The sequence below is a fragment of the Sciurus carolinensis genome, chromosome 3, assembly GCF_902686445.1.
Source record: "Sciurus carolinensis chromosome 3, mSciCar1.2, whole genome shotgun sequence".
Lineage (NCBI taxonomy): Eukaryota > Metazoa > Chordata > Mammalia > Rodentia > Sciuridae > Sciurus > Sciurus carolinensis.
The window spans coordinates 27,610,845-27,629,688 of NC_062215.1; the positions used below are offsets into that span (position 1 = coordinate 27,610,845).

General features: G+C 40.0%; 1 protein-coding gene across 1 annotated transcript in view; it reads right to left on the reverse strand.

The window, feature by feature from the left end:
- Positions 1-18,844, reverse strand: part of Ca10 (carbonic anhydrase 10) — a 481,024-nt gene that overhangs the window by 450,990 nt on the left and 11,190 nt on the right. The gene's annotated exons all lie outside the window — the stretch shown is intronic.

The window sequence follows — 18,844 nt, forward strand, 5'->3', positions numbered from 1 at the left end:
GCTCCCTTGCCCTCTGTCTTCAGGCCTCTGAGTCTTTGCAAATGTCCTTCCCTCTGCAGTGCTCCTCACACCCAGAGTACCTGGCAAACTCCTCCTCATCCTTCTAGAAACTGTGTAAGCACGATTCAGGAGAACTTCCTCACTGAGTGAGGCTTACTCTCCTCCATGCCCACACAAACATTCCAGCAGCTTCCTGAAGCTCTCAGGATATAAAGACCAGACCTTCCTGGGTGGGAGCCAAGGCCCTTCACGATCTGGTTCTCACATCTTCTTTCCCCCTATACCTCTCACTGACCTCTCACACTCTTCTCTTATCGATACTGAAGGACTTTCAGTTTCACAAACCCATCACAGTCTTCTCTCTCTCTCTCTCTCTCTCTCTCTCTCTCTCTCTCTCCTCCCAGTTTTTGCACACACAGCTCACTCTGCCTCCCTCATCTGCTTTGCTAGAAAAATTGCATTGCCGTCTTCTGTGAGACCTCAGCTGGGAAGTCATTTCCTTTGAGAGCACCCCTGAGCCATGGCTGGTGCCATCTTCCTTGCTGCCTGAGTGCTTCCGCCATATTGGAAGATCCTAGAACAGCACTGCATGACCAACTCTCCTAATGTGACCCTTATTTTCTTTTTCTTTGATATATTCTTGCTTGTCCCAGAAAAGAGTCCATGATCATGTTCTTGATTGAGAGATCCTCCTCCATCTTTGCAATCACCATTTTCTATGGTTTTGGGTGCTAACTCGGGTTCAGGTTTTGTCCACTTGCTCATTCATTCATTCATTCATTCATTCATTCATTCAGGAGCTGTCGGGTACTCTCTGTGGGTGTGCTAGGAACCCTTCTAGGCAACAAAGAGAACAGGTGAAGTTCCTACCCTCATAAAGTTTTCAATCTAGTGAGGGAGTTAGATGAGGAGGAAAAAAATAAGCAAACCATGTAATATATGATAGTGATAAATGGTAAGAGGGAAAATGTGGCTATGATATTCCCCTTGCCATCCTGAACAAGTCTGTTAAATCTAAAACTCACTGTCATAAAGTGACATTATCAAATGGCACAAATAAAGTCTGCTCTAAATAACCAGCAGGGTTAGCATGAGGCTTAGATATGAAGGGATATAAAGACATTGTTTGAAAACATATCAAGTAGATGCCTTTATTTTCATTTTAATTTTGATGCAATGTGGTCTTTATTTACCCACTTCTAGAGCCAACACATGAATTAAAAAAAATCCATCATTTCAATGTGAGCAAATGTCTGGCTGACAGCTTTGGTCTTCATCTGAGTGTTTGCTTAACCTGTCTGCATACTGTGCACTTGAAAGCTTCGACCTCTAGGATTACTATTTTTTTCTTATACTAGTGAGATAATGGTGATTTTCCTGTCTAAATGTAAATTTTAAATGGGCATTTTCACTTTGGAAAACAAGCTAAGCAGGACTGTCCATCTCACATAGCTGTTATTTATAATTCAATGCAACTCATTTTTATTTGGGACATATGTGAATGCCAGCAATGTGTGGGAGAACATTAAATCATTCCCCATGAAACTTAGGCAGCAAATTTAATTCTGCAACTGCTTGCAAAAATTTTAAAAAAAAGGCAACATGCTTTTTTTTTACAAGCTTTATAAAGGATTAGTACATGAAAATAAACTAAGCTTTGCCTTTTCCACATTCCATTTGTTAAAGAAGAGTACCTGCCATTTTGCAAAGTGCCTAGATATGAGGTGACAACATGGCAAATGGCGGGGGTGAGCACAGATCTCTATTTTGCAAAGGTATCTGTGTACTTGTTTGTAATTATACAATTAGATGTGAACACATGCTTATGTGTTCATTTCAGAGAGTAATTATAAGGTTCAAGTTCCTCTTACCTACTTCCCTCCCCCACAACATCCCGACCTTGGAGTAATTACTATTATCAATTTGGTGTGTATATGTCTAGCTTTTTAAATATGTAATTATTAATGTATGTGAGTATATATATACATACACACACATACATATAAATATCCCACTATACATATTTCGTAGTGCTTTTTGGAACATGGAGACCTCACCATGCAGGGACAGAGTTCTACCACGTTCTTTTTCCCTGTTGCATAGCATTATATAATGTGGATCCACCATGCTTTATCTACCCCAGTCCTATTGGATGGACATTTGGGCTCTTCCCAATGACTTCAGGTTGTACATGCTTTCCCAGCACACATGTGTGTATCCTAATACTACTACTGAGTTTTAATTTGGGGTTCGGGGTCATTCACTTCTTTTTCTCCATTTAAAGTTTAATAGACACTGCAGACTTGATCTCCAGTAACAGAGCACCACTTCATACTTTCACCACTGGATACACCACAGTTAAGGGGCATCTGTCTGGAGGAGGAGAAGCTGGTGTCCTCCAGCTCTCTGGAAGTGATGAGCACACATTCAGCGGGTAAGTCCTATGGAGTGGAAAGAGCTTAGCTGCAATAGTTCTTTCCTTTTCATTTTACTGGAGTCAGTTCCTTCTCCAAGCTGCTTTGTCTTGTTTTAAATTTAAGGTTTTAGGTGCCCCTTAATCTCTGATATCAGATATCCTTTGACCCTAATTAAACAGTCCTTTGAAATTAACAGTCACTACCATTTATTAAGTGACACACATGTTCTGTGCACTATCCCAGTTAATCTTCAAAATAACTGTGAGGCAGGTATTCCTTTGCTCTACATATTGCAGATCAGGACATAGTCAAAGAGGTGTGTCATGGCATTCAATCTTAAAACATCTATCAAGCAGAAACTTGAATCTGTGCTAGGTGATTCCAATGCCAGTTCTAGGAAAGTACAAGCAATACCTCCCTCCTCTGTCCTCCTAAGGCTCTTAATCTCTGCTCCTTTGTATCAAGCACTGCCTTCTACATTGTATTAGTTATTTGTGAATAGGACTTATCTTATCTGTGAGACTGTTAGCTTAATGAAAGATGCCTGGCTGAGTCATCTCGGTCTCTACCCTGGATTGGCTCAAAAATACAATGCCTAAAATACAGTAGAAATCCAATAAATATATTTTGTAAAAAAAGACATACTCATCTTTCAACCTCACAAAATTTCTCCTATACAAAGATCACTAAGTATCCCCAAACTAAATCTGCCATGCCTTCCATGGGTCACCTACTATGGCTCTTTCTTGGAGCTAATTGCCCCATCAAAACCTTCAGCTATGGCTGGTTTCTGATCCCATCTCTACCATAAGGAGCCATTTACCCATGGCCCATTCCTTTAGAACTCAATGCATGCAGGGTCTAATGCCCAATGTGAGTTAGTTTATCTGATGTCTTAATTAGAATTTGTTTGCCTTAATTTGTCAGTCAAAGCTCTTCAAAGCTTGCTGCTCCCCATCTACGTTGTTTCCTGTTGTTTATTCTAAGTTTTATTGTTCTAGTATTTATTTCTAGCCTTTTGGTTTTACCTTTATTCTGCTTTCCAACTCAGCTTCTAATGGAAGCCCGGTTTGACTATCTTGCTTCCTGCCAGCTCCATCTCTGGCCACGATCTCTTGAGTCACTTTCCAATTCACGCTCAGTTTCCCAAGGATGAATCATACCCTGCCCATGACTAATGTGAGCCCTCAAGATTTCAACTGACACCCAGAATCATGGCTCTTGTTTTCTTGGATGGAAATTTGGATAACACATAGCAATCACTGTAACAAGGGCTATTAGTGCTCTATTGAAGAAGGTAACTCTAATGTCAAGCAAATTAAACCACCGTTTCCCCTCTGCCTACCTCCAATCTACTCATTCTGAAAGCCATACTGCTTTTCCCAATTGTTCCCGACAATTATTAAAAATCTTATTCAATTTCCAATATCATTCCAAATAGCATTTATTTATACATGATCTCACTTGGTTTTGTGACTGTTTCCCTTATTAAGCTAAAAATCCTCTGAAAGCAGGGACCGTATTGCCATTTTTCCTTTATCATCATCTTCTTCATCACCAGGATGAATATTTAACTTCTACAAAATGCTTTACATGAATCATTTCATTCGATTTTCACAGGAACCCTATGAGGCAGATATTACTACCATAATCATTTTGTAGATGAGAAGACAGCGGTACAGAGAAGATAAGTAACTTGTACAAGCTCACATGGTTATGATGTGGTGAAGCAGGTATTTAAATGTGGACAGCCTGGTTCTAAGTCTATGAGCTTAACCAGCGAGACTGCTTCTTCTGCGATCCCTTTATGGTACTGAAAGCAGCTGAGCACATAAATAATACCCAATAAGCACTCATTAGCTGCCTGATATACAATTTGACACTAGTGGTCCTTTCAGTGTCATTAAGTCCACTCTAAAATCATCTTAAGACTCAATTGCACATGGTCTAATTATATAACACAGGCCTACGCAGGGAGGAAGGGGCCAGAAAGGAATAATATTTGTTCACAGTTCTTCACAGCAAAGAAAACAATTAGGAGTGAAGAGGCAATCTACAGGATAAAAAAGGCATTTGCAACCCATACATTTGATAAGGAGTTAATATTCAAAATACATAAGAAACCCAAAAACTCAATAGTAAAAAAACAGTAACCCAATTTAAAAGTGGGCAAAGGACCTGAATAGATATTTCTCCAAGAAGGCATATAAAGTCCAACAAGTATATAAAAATGCCTGTCATCACTAATCATCAGAAAAATGGAAATTAAAACCATTTCTCATTAAATGGAATGGCTACTTTAAAAAACACAAAAGACAACAAGTGTTGGTGAAGATGTGGACAAAATGGAACACTCGTGCACTTTTGATGGGAATGTCAATTAGTGCAGCCATTATTTAAAGTAGGAGAAAAAAAGGTCCTCAAAATAACTGAAAATAGTGTGACCACAGGATCCAGTAGTCTCGTCACTGGGTATGTACCCAAAGGCAACGGCATTGGCATGTGGAAGAGATATGCATTCACGTGTTCGCTGCAGCACTGTTCCCTGTGGCCAAGATACATGACCCACCTAAGTGTCCATCAACAGATGAATGGATAAAGACAATGTGGTGTATATGCACAATGGGGTGCTAGCCACCTTTTAAAACCAAGGAAAGTCTGTTACTTGAATGAACCTGGAGGACATCATTCAGTCAAAGAAATCAGGCCCAGAAGGACAAATACCATCTAACCCTCCTTGTATGTGGAATCTGAAAGCAGAAAGTCTGGTGGTGGTTACTAAAGACTGGAGGGTGAGGATTGGGGCGACACTGGTCAAAGGATACAGATGTCAGTCAACAGGGAGGATGAATTCAGGAGAGCTGTTGTGCACCATGGTGACTACAGTTAAAAACTATATATTAGATACTTGAAAATAGCTATGACAGAGATTTTAAGATCACGATGTGAGGTAATGGACATGCTAATTAACTAGACCAAACTATTCCATGGCTAGACACACATCAGAACATCATGTTGTTCACAGTAAACATTAACCATTTTTATTTATTGATTTTTAAAAATAGATTTGCTCAGAAGGGTCACTGAAACATTGGAGAGGCAGATTCAGAGGAAGATGCTGCTGCAAAGGCACTGAACTTGACAACACAACATGGTCCAGATGAGGCACAGGGACACCAGGGAAACGGGCATGGTAGGAAGACTGTCTGAATAGTCATCTGAGTGCTACCAAGTGCCTTCCTCATGGAACTACTGTGGGGCTATGAGTTGGTTCTTCCCAAGTGCTTAGCACAGTAATGGGCAAAGGAGGCCCACATATGAAGTAATGGTTATATTATTCATATTCACTATCTGATACCTGGTTTCCTGAATTATATGAGAGGTACAGCGAAAAAGGAATTAAGGCACAGTAGATATTTAATTCAGAGTTCAGCATCTTCTCTTTGGGCTCAGGCCATCTGAAGTCAGTAGGTTCTAGTGAGGTTAGCACTTGGGCAGCCGAACCAAATTTAGGGAGGACATTGGGCCCTGTAGGTTATAACAACAGAATGGAGAGAGGCTCCTCATAAGAACCAGGGTACAAACTGGGGACTTGGTCTGAGGCACAGGTGAAATCTTGTGGCTTATCTGAGACACAGGTCTGTAGTGAGAGATCAGCAAGGAGGCCTTGGAACAGAGCCCAAGACATGGGGAGGGATGGTTTAAATCGGTCCTGCCTCTGTTCAGGAGAACCCCCTGAGAGCCATGAGCAGGCTGAGCATGCAGCTATGGGTCATGTGATGCCAAAGGTAAGGGAAAGCTAAGAGTCAGCCTGGCCCCAAACCATACTGCACAGGCTACTGCCCTACCCTGCCTGGGCCTCATCCTGTGGGTGAGCAAGCAGGCTGGCACCATGCCCTTGCTGAAGGCAGGTACATGGCAGGTGACTAACCCCAGGGAATGGAAGTCAAGCTGTCCTTCAAGCACAGCCCATGGTGCAAACCTCTAAGGCAAGGCTCAGAGCCTCCAGGGCCCCAGCAGTAGAGCACCTGTCCTCTGAGCAGGTAGCCTCGATTCACACAGCATGAGACCCATAACATAGCAGGAGATCCGTAGAAGGCTTTTAAATGTCTATTTTTTAAAGTGGTTAGCAAAGCAGGGGAGAAACTGTCAGAGATCTACAATGAAGAGTTTAATCCAGAGAATCAGCAAAGAGGTGAACAGAAGCAGAAAAGAGGAGACAGGGGAAGAGGCACTGGGATTTTGGAAAAGGAAAGCAAACGGTGGTATCAAGAAGAAAAAAATAAAACCTGTCACGTATCAGAAACTACTCAGGTTGGCCTTTCAGTTTTCCATGCCGCTGCTGCTTTTTAGGCCGATTGCTTTTCCCTAATAGAAAAGCCCGACTCCTCTGTGCTCTTGATAATTTTTTTTTACTTATCCGTAACTCTAGTTCAATGTCCACCCCCTTTAGACAAATCCATTCCCTCTCCGGTCCCTGTGCTCTTTAGATGCAATGTTTGCAGCAGTGTATTTCAAAGTACACCTTAAAGAATTATAGACTCCATATGTTACAGTCACCTATCATTTCCTTGAGGGTGTTCATGTTTGCAACCCCCAAGGCATAATACAGATCCTGGCCCATGATAGGTGCCCTATTTATGCCTATTGAAGGAATGTAAGAATGAATAAAGGAAGAAAGGAAAGAGGGGGACAGGAAGGATGGAGGAAGGGAGGGAAGAAAGGAAAGTCCTTTATGACAGGCACACAGAGGGAAGGTAGGAAGTGAGACTCAACGTGCCTTAGCGCGTCAAGCTGGTCAGGTGCGCCAAGTTCAGCACTTGTTTTTTTTTTTTTTTTTTGGCGGTATTGGGGATTGAACTCAGGGCCTTGTGCTTACAAGGCAAGCACTCTACCAGCTGAGCTATTTCCCCAGCTCTAGCACTTGTGTTTTAACGCATGGAAAAGCAGCGTCACCAAAGCTGGTTAAGTAAGATGCTGTCGTAAAGAGCTACTTCCTATGCCATCCTCTCCACCCAACATGTCATTAATCTACTTTATTTCCCCCTTCTTCAAATTCACATGCTTGCACCCAGTGATTTGGCACGTACAACCTCATTCCAAACCAACAAGCCTCCGCTTCTCCAAGAAATAGTCTTAAAATGACCTCGCATCAGATTCTTCATTATCTCAGTACTTCATTCTTAACTTACATCACTCTAACCCAGCACACATTGATTTTTTTGTTCTTCTCTCCCCTTCAGGCTGCCTTGGAATTCTCTGAGTGACTCAATACAGGGTCGATGCTTTGGCAGTGACTTCGTCTTCCCCTGTGCCCTTGTTCCAGGAACACCACTGACATCCACCTAGTTCTTGACCCAGAACTTGGGCCCCTTCCTGCCTCATCATTTCACTTTGTCCTACCATAAGCAATCCATCAGACTCTGCTGCTCCATGTCCTAAACAGCTCCCGAGTTTGTCTCTGTCCAAACACACCCCTATCTTCACTAGGTGACCTCCATCTCTAATCTAATAGCCCCTAGCACCTTGTGACTGTCCTTCTCAAGGTCACCTGTCTCCCTCCTTCCTCCTCACTGTCATTTAATTCTCCAATGCTATAGCCAGTGGGGTCTTCTAAACTCCAAACGAGATCATGGGCCTAAGGTCCTCTCATTGTTCTTATCAAACACGAAACTTAACATGATTGCTCTGAATCAGGCTTCTTATCTGTGCTGGCGCTATGCTGGCTTTCTATCAGTCTCTTTGCATGGATGGCTTTCTTTTTTTCTAGTTAGTTCTCTGAAGAAATACACCTAGCACAATACTGCTTCAAAAAGAAAGTTAAGTCCTGAACTCTGGATGAAGAAGGTCTCTTTTTGGTTCAGCATATTGTATGTCACTGACATAAAACACTGTGTGAAGACAAGTCTCAGAGAAAAGGGCCAGGCTGGCACAGTACAAGAGCAAGTGATGGATGGAGGAACTGGGTGCCTAAAAGCACTTCACTTCACTTTTCTAAATGTGCCCTGTCAACACGGAGGGAACAGACCCAGTAAGGCTTATGTTAGTGGATGCACAATGAAGGAGAATATTTATCTTCATGCTCTTGAGCTGCAGACCACTCAGCATTAGAAAACACCACCAAGACTGTCTCCTAACGTGCCTGAGGCCCTTGGAGTGGGGAGGATTCTGACTTAATGAGCAAGTTATACCATCTGTCAACAGGACTGCTGAGCAGGAAAACAGCAACCAGCAACTCCCAACACCCCAGGAGCAGAACACTTGGGAGCCATTTGTGCAAGATGAGCCCCTGGCTCAGTGGTCAAGGAATCATATGCACCTAACCTCCTCGAGCTGAGTGACAAGTGTCATCTGTGTGTCCCCGTTCACAGTCCAGTCAGCCTTGGCGGTTTCTATGTGGGTGCTTGATGAGCCATTGCAGAGGGGAGGCACTTGGCCTTACACATGTCCTAGAGGGCCACCTCGGTTGCCCTCTCTGACACATAGACTTGTTGGCAAGAGGTCACAAAGGGTAGCATTAATAATACCATTGATCAAAGCATTCCCATGGCTACGGATGAAGGAAAAGAGGAGAAAAGGGGGAGAGTCTGATTTATGTCTATTCCTCAGGAAATATATAAACTTTAAAATTTGAAATAATCTAGGAGAACAAATTTTGTACCTAGATTTGTGAAAGCAACCTAGGGGTTGCTTCTATTTTCAGTTTTAAGATAATAATCTTACCAAATGAACTGGAAATTATCCAAATGAAGAGCTTCCTCTGTAAAATCAGCCACCTTGGAAAAGCATATAACTCTTCATCTGTATTTCCTTAGCTCATTTTACCTACCAAGTTTTGAAGTTTACTTTCCATGTGGGGATTTTTTTTTTCTTACACACTTGAATCTCACTGGTCCAGGGTGTGGTACACAGGGAGACAGGGAGGCAAAATGGGCTCAGGAGTCAGATGGCCTGAGGTTCAATTCCAGCTTGCCATATTTCCAAACCTCAGTTTCCATCATCTGTAAAATGGGGATAATAACTGTCCATACTTTTAGAGATTGATAAAATGAAATAAGGGATATAAAATATTTCACATTATGCTTAACACACAAGAAACAATCAATAGTTGACTATTATTATAATAGTCAGTTGCTTAAAATATCATCCATCCTAATATAATGTTTTCATAAAGAACTTGTTGGGATTCTCTTCCACAGTCATCTGGATATCCTAATTCCAGATATTTTATTCTCTTCAAAATTCCTTCATACGTGGATTTTTGGTGGAATCGGATACATAGAGATCATTGGAAAATCTAAAAACACTATCTACAAACTTCTCGACTGTTCACTTTCAGTCTTAGTCTTCATTTTCCTTTGTAACCACAAAATCTTTCACAGGGCTTGGCACTCAACTCCAGTAAATATTTATTTAATGAATAGAACATCTGTTGAATAAATCATGGAATGAATAAAGCGAGTGGACAAACTGAAGAATCACAAGCAATGTTCACCCAACCCAGATTGGGACTCAGAATGTTCTCACAGGGTAGAGAGGTGTGACCCTGTTGAGCTGGGTGTGGGATAGAATCTTCCTGGCTTTTCTTCAAAGCTGTTGTGTTAGACATTTGACACACTTTCTGGCTTCCCATCACATTATGAATAGCTATTCTACGTGTATTGGTTTTTCCTATGGCTGCCGAAACAAATTACTACAAATGTAGTGGCTTAGAATAACACCAATTTATTATCTAACCATTCTGGAGCTCTTCAGGGGCTAAAATCAAGGCGTGCAGGTCTGTGTGCCTTCTGGAGACTCCAGGGGCCACCTATGTCTTTGCCTTTTCCAGTCACTAGAGACCCTGCAAACTTCACAGCTCATGACCCCCTTCATCCGTCTTCAAAGCACATCAACCCAACATTAGCTTCTGTGGTCACATCTCTTTCTCTTACGCTTAGTCTGTCTCTTACAAGGGCCTTGTGATCACATCGGGTCCTTGATAATCTGGTATAATCTCCCCATCTTAAACTCCTTGACTTGAGCATGTCTGCAAAATTCCTTTTACCATATCAGGTCACCTCTCCACAGGTTCCTGGGATTAGGACGTACACACCTTGGGGACATCATTACTCAGTCAACTTATTATGCTCAAAGTATTTTCCACCTTTTGTGTTTGATCCCAGTCATATAGAATCCTGAACTTTCCATTTGGGTGAACACAGGCATATGGCTGAGCCTGGCCCTTCATTTGCCTGAGACTTCGATTCTGAAGTGAACAACTGAAGAAGCAGGTCTGGTATGGAATCCATTTTCTGATGATGTGGGTGTCAGAAGGGTACAGCTTCCTGGACACCAGGGGTCCAATGCCCAGTCTCCATCAGCAATGGGATCTGGCTATTTCTACCCAAAATGGCAAGAGACAGGGACTTTTCCAGAGCAATAGCATAACAAAATTCTTGTAAATATAGCCTTCAATTCTAATTCTGTGACCCACCCTTAGATTCTGTAAGCACTCCAAATGCTTTAGTGAATTTCTATTCTATTTATGCTAGTCTTGGAGAAGTTCTGTTATTTACCCCTAAGAGTTACAACAGGCATGGCCCCCTGTCCTAGGTTAGAAGAAGGGCATGCATGGAGATTACTGTAATATTTCCAGAACACTAGAATAATAAACGATATTTTGGGGCACCATTTAGGTGCTGAGTACTTAGTTAAAAGGTTCTGAAGAGATGCATTGAAATCTTTCAAGTCAGGGGTTGGAAAACAGCACCACACTTTGGAGAAAGAGCATATGGAGAGTCTATGGCCCTTTCTTTGGAGTCTTTGATTTTCCTTTTCTCCATCTAAACTGACCACTGCACATAGAATGTTGTTTCTGAAGGGATAAGAAGGGAAATTTTTATTATTGATGCTTGACAGCATGGACGCACCACTCGGTATTTTTTTTTTTTTTGAAGCACTTTACAACCATTAGTTGTTTATATTAAATTAAATAGTCTAGGAATATCCATTAGTCTAGAAAGCAAAAGTACATCTGGTATAAGATTGCTTTTCGCCCCCTGCCACACACACCTCTGCATTATTTAGAACTCACCATGGCTTTTAGTTCACCCATTTGAAAGAGAAGGTGGCTTTCAAAACAGTGTATTTCCATCCTCTCTTCTGTATCTCCTACTGGTTTGAGAGCTCGGTTCGAATTCTGGCTCTGGAAGTCAACGACTGGGTGACTTGGACTAGTTACTTAATCCCTCTGAATCTCACATTTCTATATAATGTAAATATTAACCCCAAGCTGACTGATAGTGAAGGTTATACAAGTGTGTGCTGCGATGGCAAATCTCGGAGTCCAGATTCAGATCAGAGTTCAAATCTTACTTTACATCTTAAAAGCTGTGTACCCTTCAAAAGTGAATCTGGGTGCCTTGGTCTTCTCCCCAAATCATGGAAATGATTATTTTTATCCCCATTTTACAGACTAGTAAACTGAGATGCAGATGTTAACATACTCAAAACCTATCAGCTTATAAGGAACAGAAAGTGGTTGTAAACCTAGTTCTTAATCATTTTGAATGCAAACTCCATGGGTTCTCAGGGCATTTAAACATATTTTTGTGTTTTAATAGCTAAATAAAAGGGAATCTAAGCAAGCACTCCCTCATAGGGTTAAAAGATTAAATGATATAAATGGGGAGCTCTTGGTACGGTGCCATTAGCTTCTAATACTATAAGCAGTTAAATGCCTGTTTGGAGTGGGTGTTTGGAGTGAATTAAGAAATTAGCAAATGAAAGAATAAAATCGACTTCACAATTTCACACACCCCCACCAGTGTCCCTCAACAGTCTCTAGTGCATTTCAGAGCACAAGAAATGCTCTGTAAATATTTAAAAGCTGTTCCTAGTAACAGAGATCAGATTCGTTCATTGCCTGAGTTTGGGGATAGGAGGGGGAGAGACTAAAGAAACAGGAACATTTGGGAATGATGGAAATGGCCTACATCTTGATCATGGTGGTAGTTTTAGGACTGCATTCTTTCTCCAAAACTCAACAATCAGAGGACTAAAAATGAGTGCATTCTATTTTATATATATGATACCTCAATGCAATTGATTTTAATTATGTTACCTGTACTCTAGACAGGGGTTAGCAAACATTTTTCTGCAAAGTTCTGTAAGTAAATGACTTGGGCTTTGTTGGACATAAGATCAACAACTAATCTCATCCATTGTAGTGTGAAAGTCCATATATAGGAGGTGATCCATAAATAAATGGGTGTTGCTGCTTCAAGGAAATTTTATTTACAAACCAAAATTTGGTTTCATGTAATCATTGTGTATCATGAAATATTTTGATGTTTTCCCAAAGATTTAAAAAATGTGAAATATCATTCTTAATTCCTGGGTCTAATAAAAACAGGCATTGGGCTAGATTTGGTCTGTAGGCCATCATTTGCCAGCTCCTGCTCTAGAATTAAAAAAATCCTCTATCCAGCAGCATCATGAAATCTGCCTTAGCAACTTCTCAGTGCAAATGCTATGCCTAAGAGGGCTGGGACCCCAGCTGCTGTAGTCCTGAGGGGACCTTGCCAGAACCCACTCCCTCTGTGGCCAGACTAAGCCGTTGCTTCTTGACTTCAATTTCCCCATCTGTCCAGGGAGGACAGCAATCATTTCCCAGAGCCCTGTGTGGCTCATTCAGTTTGTTATTTGGGAGAAAACACTCTATCCAAGTGCAGAAGCTGATCATGGCCTGGGTTATGAATCTGGCCTGTCTCAATCATCAGGGGGAAAGGTTTGATTTCTCAGGTTGTCATTCCTAAAATTGCTTATTCTCTAGGTGATGTTCTTATTTCTGAATATGGTCTGATCTCCATTCCCAGAAGAGGAGGGTTATTTTTTTCTAAGAAGCTGGCAGCAGAAGAGTACTCTCTGAAAGCTTGCTTCTTCCCTGCCAAACTGCCATCCCTAGCACGAGCCATCTCTTTGCAGAGGGTGGCTTCCCACCAGAATGTTTACTCTGCCAAGGCCAGAACAATCCCAAGCTCCTCTGACAGCAAAGAGAGCTCTCTAAATCCAAACAAGCATAAACTGAAATTTCCTTTTTTGGTTTCAGACAGTGGTAGGTGCTTAAGAAATCATTCTGGGGTGGTAAAAACTGCCAGAGTAACCCACAAAATATAGTTCTGAGGTTCTGAAAGCTTCAAGGCTTTTAAAAATTTGAATATTTCATCTAAAATTGGAAGAAAATATGGAAGAAAATGGCCTATCTGGGCACCCAGTTTATTCTTCTGCCTGTTGGAAGCATTTGAATCAATAGTTTGTATGAGGGAGGTCACTCACTTTTTCTGTAAAGGGCCAGAGAGCAAAGTCTTTAGGTAGTAGTGCAAGTAATAGAGTCAGCATCACAACTTCTCAGCTCTGCTTGGAGGTATGAAAGCTTAACCATGTTTCAATAAAACTTTATTCACTAAATCAGGAAGTGGGCTGAATTTGGCACTGTTTTTTGGGCTGTTTTTTTCTGAGCCCCTGTCTGACATGTAGTATTTCTAGAAGGAACTAGTTCGGTCATGGAAGGGGAGAATAAAATTTAAATCAGCAGCTTCTATTTGTGGTAATGCAGTAAAAATTCTCATCACAGATTGGGGAATAAAGTTCACCCAATGGGCATGTTGTATTTGGAGTGGGAGGGGATGCACAAGTAGACTAGGTGAGTCTTGAGCATGATGGATTTTCATCTATGAAGACAGATGGGTGGACAGTACGGAAGACAGGAAGACCAATAGGGCCTAAAGGAATAAGAAACCTCTGCTGGCTGGACAGATCAGTCACATCAGCACTCACAGACAGGAGCCTCTGGTTGAAAGCAGGAGGACACATGGACTTGACCCACACCTGGTTCAGGTGGGTCAAAACAAGGTGGAAAAACACAAGCAAAGGAACAGGTAAAAATGCATGTAAGGTGTCTTCACCGAACAGTGAACTGGAAAACTGAAGAGAAGTTGGAAAGGTTGGTTTATGGGATATCATGGAAGACTTTTAAACACCTATTTTAACAATGTGAGTTTTGGAGTCAGTGGTAGGTACTGAAGATTTCCACGCTTCCAGCACTATGTTCCCTTCAAAACAGGAAGCCTAGAGACTCCTCCTTCTTTTCCAAGAAGCTATGGCTGGCTGCATCTCACCTGTTATAAATGTGATACTACTGATAACATTAAGACATTTTCTGCTTGATGAGAATGTTCCAGTGTTTACTTTCAATTCATTTAATGCTGATGGAAAAAAAAAAATCACTCAAGTGGTTATTTTATCCCCGTTTTACAGATTAGAAAACTGTGATGCAGGAGAATTTAACTTACTCAAAACCTGACCTCTTGAGAGAGTCAAGACTGTGGGTTTAAACATAGCTGTTTTCAGTTTCCAAACTATATGGCTGCCCAGTGCATTTAAACATATTTCTCTGTTTTAATTGTTAATCAAACCTTTTTAAACTTAATTTCTAAATTTCCCCTGCCTCAATTGTAATGTTTCTCCTAATCAAAATCCCTAATACTATGACCACTTTTGTCATCCCTTTATCTCACTACTAATTATTTTAAGAGCACTGAATTAATAATGAAAAAATTATAAATTTAAATTTTGTTCAAATTTCATCCAATTTGAGCTCAATTTGGCATAACATTATGCTTTTCATGAATGCCATATCTATCCCATCTAAGTATATAATTGTTTTCACATCATCTAAGTATATAATTGTTTTCACATTATTTTGCCTACATTTTAGGTGGACCTCATTTTAAATGCACATTAAACCATATATTTATCTTACATGGATTTGGAAACCAGAATATTAACAATGTTCGCATTAATAATTAATGTAATACTTTCTAAATTATTTAAAGTTGGGTTATATTAGTGCTATTTTTAAGTGTATTCATGTGAAAATATTCTTTTTAAAAAATGATTATGAAAAAAATGCATAGGGATCTAATAAGCAATTAATAAAAGAATCCCTTAATGCAAAAGGTGATGCTGTTCCAAGAAGGTTCTCCAGTTCTCAGTTACATGTCCTAAAAGCTATTAAGTCTCATTAAATCACAGAGATCTGGTATCAGACTAACCAGTCTGGGCCTATCTTCAGCTTCTCAAAGTTCAATCACTGTGAGAGAAACAGGAGTAGAGGTTTAGTGGATTAGTCACAACAGGCCATAATCTCTGCATTCTCAATTGTAATCCAGCCTCCCTCTACCAATGTGACTGGGGGAGAGAAAAAAATCTCACAAAAAAACCCAAAGCTCAGAAAAGCCTAAAGCCGGCTCCCTAGAGACATACCCAGGTCACAGTTTGCTTGTCTTTACTTAACATCAACACAGCATTTGTCGCATTTCTCATCTGTCCTAATTCCTGTTGGTTTTTCATTTATGCCTTTTGCTGAAATTCTCAGATCAGATATATTTGAAAACAAACCATGTCAAAATCCCAGGAATAGGAAAGCATTTAATTATCATCTAAAAATCCTTTTCTCTCAAGTGAATATTAAACATAAATCAAACTATGTTTTCATGTTACAAATGGATTGAAAAACCACAGTTAAGGTTACCATGTGCACAAATTAATACCTGGGGAAGGCTGGTGAGACTAAACAATGAAAAGAAAAAAAAAAGTAGTCACATTTCAGTAAAAATGAGTGACAGCTTTAGAATGTGCAGGCTAAATATTATGTCTTTTACTATATATGAATTGGAAGATGATACGTCATTTCTTTACTACTCTAGCCAATAACCCAGCATTTACTGATGTATCAAGGAGGAAAAATGATAAGCAAATCCCTGAATCAGGATTCTGTTTACATCTCTACTCTCAAGGTTAGATTTTACTGGATGACACAAGTTAATACACATGATCATACACACTGGAGGCCTTGATGAGTCTAAACTGTAGCTTTAAAAGGAAAATAGGTGGTATTAAATTTTTTAAAAAAAATTTAAAGAAAAATGTAGGCCAGACTCAGTATATTGTCTCTGGAGCTCATTCTAGGAAAAGGCATGATTGTCTTCTCTCTTATTACCTTTAAAATATTCCCCGAACATCCTAGTTTCCCCTAGTGAATCAAATTCAACCAACCTTAACTGATTATGTGCTATGTACAGGCATTGTGCTAAACACTTTCACATGCATTGGCTCATTTAATCCCCATGTTTTACATGATATTGCCAAATTTCTTCCTAATTTTGCCCAATGTGTCTTTTGTTCTTTTAGCTTTAGCCATAACAACAGCAAAAACGCAGCATTTATCAAATACATTCTATGTGCCAAGCACCAGGCCACATTTTAAAATTTCAATCTCCCTTGACTTCAAAGACACATTCTATTACCTTCAGAGTACAAATAAGGATACTGAAGCTCAGTCAGAGATGTTAAGTAACTTCCCAAGGTCACACAAGGTCTCAGCAGAGTCAAGATTAAATGATAAGACAACATACACAGTTTTCAACAAATGTTTTTATGTAGCTGTCAGTGATGACCACTCCCCAAGACTTTTTTCTTGGGATATTAAAAGGGCTACAATGTCATTATCCTACAAGTAAAAGTCTGGGCTATTCTGTTACAATGCCTTATCTTACTCTTGCCTATCTCGAAAATCATTCTCCACTTTTTGGTTCAATGCAGTCTAGAAAGTTCTTCCTGTACTTTAAATCTTGCTGCCTTGACCTTTCAAAAACTGGAGAAGTTTAGAATCAACAGAAAATTTGGACCATTTTCCGTCAAAGTCTCTTCACACCATAAGGTTCCCAAGTTAGAAAGTGATTCCCCAAATTCCCTATTTCAAAACTCCTGTTTAAAAGAAGAAAACTGGTACAATGCCTTACCCACTGCACAGAGCTTGCAGGGCAGACTAACTCTATATGACATGTCCTAACTTCAATCCTAATGTTTCCCTCCCAGCAAACTAGCTGATTCTCTTTTCCCTGTAATTTATTAAAAAAAAAAAAGTTCTAGGAAGAACACTGAAATCTCAAAATTTCAAAACCTCTTAATTGTAGCTGCTTGTCTCAGATCTAGCTTATGGAGTAAAATACCATCTTGAACCGCAGGGCTATTCAGTCCCAGGGCTATTCAGTTTTTTGTTTAACAGTTTTTAGGTATGGATCATTGTTGAAAGAATCTGTGAAGGTTTAATCTTGATATATACTTCTCTCCCAAGGAATTCAAGTATATTTCTGGAGCTTTATAAACATTACTTATGGCTATGATATGATCAAATTATAAAGAACGTCACACTATGTGATGCAATAATCATAATATTAGGGTTATGTTGAACACTTTTTTTTTTTTTTTTTTTGGCAGTACTAGGGATTTGAACCCAGGGCCTTGTGCTTGCAAGGCAAGCACTCAACCAATGGAGCTATATCCCCAGCCCTAGGGTTATGTTAATGAAATAACTCAATAGAAATAATTATCTGTAGACATGAAAATAGATGTCAAAAATATCATGAACTAGAAACAAAATGGGTCTTTCAAAACTGGGGGAAATATAAATATTAAAAACTGAGATGAATAGGCTATTATGGAAATATAAAATGAAAATCATGGGTATTAAAATGGCAGTTACCATACAAATATTCCCACCATGTTCTCTTTTCTCCTGGACCCCCAGCTCCTTTGAAATAAGAGATGGCCCTGTGACTAACTAGAAATGATGTATACAGCTTCCCTTCCTGGCCCATCAGAACCTCTCCCATGATCCTCCTTCACATTTTCTTCCCCATGTGTTGATGTTGATGTCAAGGACCATGCGGAATCCATGCTTTGAAGGCAGTATAACTTCCACCAGTCTTGAGACTCCCTAGTCATTGCAAAAAATACAATTTTTCTCCTCTCCTTTATCCCCTTTACCAAGCGACCCTCCCTTCAGCAAAGAAGGGTGGTGGGGGAAGAGAGAGATGCCAACTAGACAATTCATGTGAGCAAGAATCCATGATTTCCTGATCAGCGATAACCAGAAAGCACCATGGGAAAATAGCTAAGATAAAATGTAAAAAAAAAAAAAAAAAAAAAAAAATCAGTACCAATATTTCAGGTTGGAAAAGTTATAATTTTAAACTCTGGTAAACCAAAGTTTGGTCTATGGGGGCTTGCTTATTTTTCCTAAATTTTAACATTTTTGTTATATATTTAACATTAAAATAAATTCAGTGATTCCCATATTGCTCATGTTTGTGACCCTAAAACACTTCTGCATATACAGTCTCTGTCTTATAAGGAGCAATGATCCAGGAAGAACATCTTGTTGGAGTTCATGATTGGCCTAAATATTGATGCACAGATACCACTTTCATTCATTAATTTGCTCAACATGTGTTACCCCTAGACATGACACAATACAAGGTTGTACCTGGCTCAGTCAAGCTCTAGTTGCAGCAGTTCAAAAAGCAGAGAATATAAAAAAT